Source organism: Nothobranchius furzeri, chromosome 13 (genome assembly GCF_043380555.1).
Source record: "Nothobranchius furzeri strain GRZ-AD chromosome 13, NfurGRZ-RIMD1, whole genome shotgun sequence".
Taxonomy (NCBI): Eukaryota; Metazoa; Chordata; class Actinopteri; order Cyprinodontiformes; family Nothobranchiidae; genus Nothobranchius; species Nothobranchius furzeri.
This window is the reverse complement of record NC_091753.1, coordinates 25,785,104-25,788,109: the sequence shown is the minus strand read 5'-3', so window position 1 is coordinate 25,788,109 and position 3,006 is coordinate 25,785,104. Positions and strand designations below refer to the sequence as shown.

At 52.4% G+C, this 3,006-nt stretch overlaps 1 long non-coding RNA gene across 1 annotated transcript; it reads right to left on the bottom strand.

Annotated features, from left to right (window-relative positions):
• Positions 1-267: 267 nt before the first annotated feature.
• On the bottom strand, positions 268-594 carry LOC139062377 (uncharacterized). Its single transcript, XR_011515954.1, has 2 exons — positions 434-594; positions 268-363 (listed from the first exon to the last, which is right to left on the bottom strand). It is a non-coding gene; the product is annotated as an uncharacterized lncRNA (long non-coding RNA).
• Between the last annotated feature and the right edge of the window lie 2,412 nt (positions 595-3,006).

Below are 3,006 nucleotides of genomic sequence, written 5' to 3'. Positions count from 1 at the left end.
AATCAGTATCTGAAAAATGGTTATACAATATCGGATATTAGTAAAAATTCAATATCAAGCCTCCCTAATAATAATGTCTGCAAGACATTTTAGTTTTCATGCCTGATACTTTTTTATCTATCTATCATCTATCTATCTATCATCTATCTATCTATCTATCTATCATCTATCTATCTATCCATCTATCATCTATCTATCTATCTATCTATGTCATGTTGTGGTGAAGAAATCTAACCCACGACATACAGAATCAGATCTGAGACGGTGTAAAATGTTTTTAAAAAGAATTTATTTTAAAGGGAAACCAAGGAAGCAGCGTAAACGTAGCTGAGTTCTTGCACGAGGAAGCTGGTGCGGGAGAAGCTGTGGACAGATCGGAGTTAGATCCAATTTGCGGATGGCACAGGGAATCAGGCTTATGTGGAGGACTTACGGTCTGGAGAGGTGGGAACTGGTTTGAGGGAGGAGTGGTCCGGTCTGGGTAGCAGGGACTGAGATCCAGAAAAGAGACGTGGAGGGAGCTGAGCTTGGGGAGGTCCGGGGAGGTTAGGTGGGCAGCTGGAGGCGGGTCTGGCCAGGGGAGAGGCTGAGAGACGAGCGAAGTTGGAGATCCAAATGGTGTGGGCTCCAGAGTTCTGCCAGTCAGAGATGAGTGTGTAGGTTTGTCTGGGAACAAGAGCAGGAGGTCACAAAGGCAAAAATCCAAAATCCAAAAACACATCAAATCTCAAAAATCCAAAATCCAAAAACAAATCTAATTCTCAAGAGTTTACAGAGCTCGAATAAGTTTCACAAGTGGCTGTTAGAAGGTACCCAGGTAGAGTAATCATCCAGCCAAGTGTAGGAGTCTCCCAGCTGCTTAAATACCCCTGGCCAGCTGATGAGCAGATCTGCTGCAGCTTGGTCACCTCCAGACACGCCCACCTGCAGAGGGAAACTCAAAAGACAGGGAGTGACAGCAGGGAAATACCTCAGACCGTGACAGTACCCCCCCCTCAAGGGACGCCACCCGGCGGCCGAGCAGAGGAGGAGGAGGAGGAGGAGGAGGAGGAGCGGGCCAACTCGAAATCCCGAATGAGAGAGGGGTCATCGATCCATGACCTCGGGACCCACTGCCGATGTTCCGGGCCATAACCCTCCCACTCGACCAGGTACTGGAAACCTCGGCCACGAGGTCGCACATCCAGAAGGCGCTGGACACGGTAACCGAGGCCCCCGTCAGCGAGACGCACAGGAGGCGGAGGGTCGACAGGAGGGCACAGGGAACTGGAGACGACAGGCTTAAGGAGGGAGACATGAAAAACGGGGTGGATCTTCATGTGGGACGGCAGATCCAAGCGGACGGAGGACGGGTTGACGACAGCAGAAATCGTGTAGGGACCGATGAATGTGGGGGAAAGTTTTCTGCAGTGGTCCTTTAATCTGATGTCCCTGGTGGAGAGCCAGACGCGCTGTCCAGGCGCATAGTCTGGGGCAGGACGCCGGTGCCGGTCGGCCAGACGCCGGTTGCGTTCTGCAGTCCTCTGTAGGGCCTGTTGCGTGGCCGCCCAAACCCGTCGGGCCCCCTTCAGGAACTGAGGAACGGAGGAAACTGTGGTGGGAAATACAGAAGGGAACAAACTGGGTTGAATACCTGTCGAGGCCTCGAAGGGGGATAGTCCAGTGGCGGAGGAGACATGGGCGTTATGGGCGTACTCGATCCAAGGAAGGTGGGTACTCCAACTGGAAGGGCTAGAAGAACACAGACAGCGGAGCATGGCTTCTACCTCCTGATTTAGTCTCTCGCATTGGCCATTTGACTGCGGATGAAAACCAGATGTTAGCGCCACCTTAGCCCCTAAGCAGGTGGCGTAGTCCCTCCACACCCTTGAGATAAACTGAGGGCCGCGGTCAGAAAGTATCTCCGCAGGAATGCCATGGAGCCTAAAAACATGCTTAACAAGCAAAGTGGCAGTGTCAGCGGCAGAAGGTAGAGCCTTTAGCGGCACTAGGTGACAAGCCTTGGAGAAACGGTCGATAATGGTCAAAATAACCGTAAAGCCTCGAGAAGGGGGAAGACCGGTGACAAAGTCTAGTGCAATATGGGACCAGGGCCTGGAGGGAATGGGTAGCGGATGTAATAGTCCAAAAGGGGGTTGGTTACTTCCCTTGTTGCGGGCACAGGTTTGGCAGGCGGAAACGTACTCCTTGACATCCTTAAACATTGTTGGCCACCAGAAGGACCTCCGGATTAAAGCTACGGTACGACTGATACCAGGGTGGACAGAAAACTTGGCGGTGTGGGCCCAGTTAATCACCTTATGCCTGACGGAAGGCGGAACAAACAGGGTGCGGTTGGGTACCCGATTGGGACAGGGGTAGTTCTTTTGAGCCTCGAGCACCTGATCCCGTATCTCCCAGGTAACGGCTCCCAGGACACAATCCGGTGGTATGATGGTAGTGGGCTCGGGATCCGAATTCACCGAGAACTGTCGTGAGAGAGCGTCGGGCTTGATGTTCTTGTTGCCTGGTCTGTAGGAAATGATAGTGAAAACGTGAGAAGAACAGGGCCCACCTGGATTGACGTGGGTTGAGTCTCTTAGCTTCTTTGAGGTAGGAGAGATTTTTATGATCCGTCCATATCACAATGGGGTGCTCAGCTCCCTCCAGCCAGTGCCTCCACTCCTCCAAGGCGAGTTTCACAGCTAGGAGCTCACGATCTCCCACATCGTAATTTCTCTCGGCAGGAGAGAGGCGCCGTGAGAAGAAGGCGCAGGGATGGAGGCGGTGATCTGTGGGGGAGGTTTGAGAAAGCACAGCCCCGACTCCAGTGTCCGAGGCGTCAACCTCGAGAGTAAACTGCTTTGCAGGGTCTGGACGGGTGAGAATAGGGGCCTGAATGAACCTCTCCTTTAAGTCACAGAAACTCCTGGAGGCTTCAGCATCCCAAATGAAAGGCCTCTTAACTGAGGTTAGTTGTGTTAAAGGGGCGGCTATCTGGCTGTACCCTTTAATAAACCGATGATA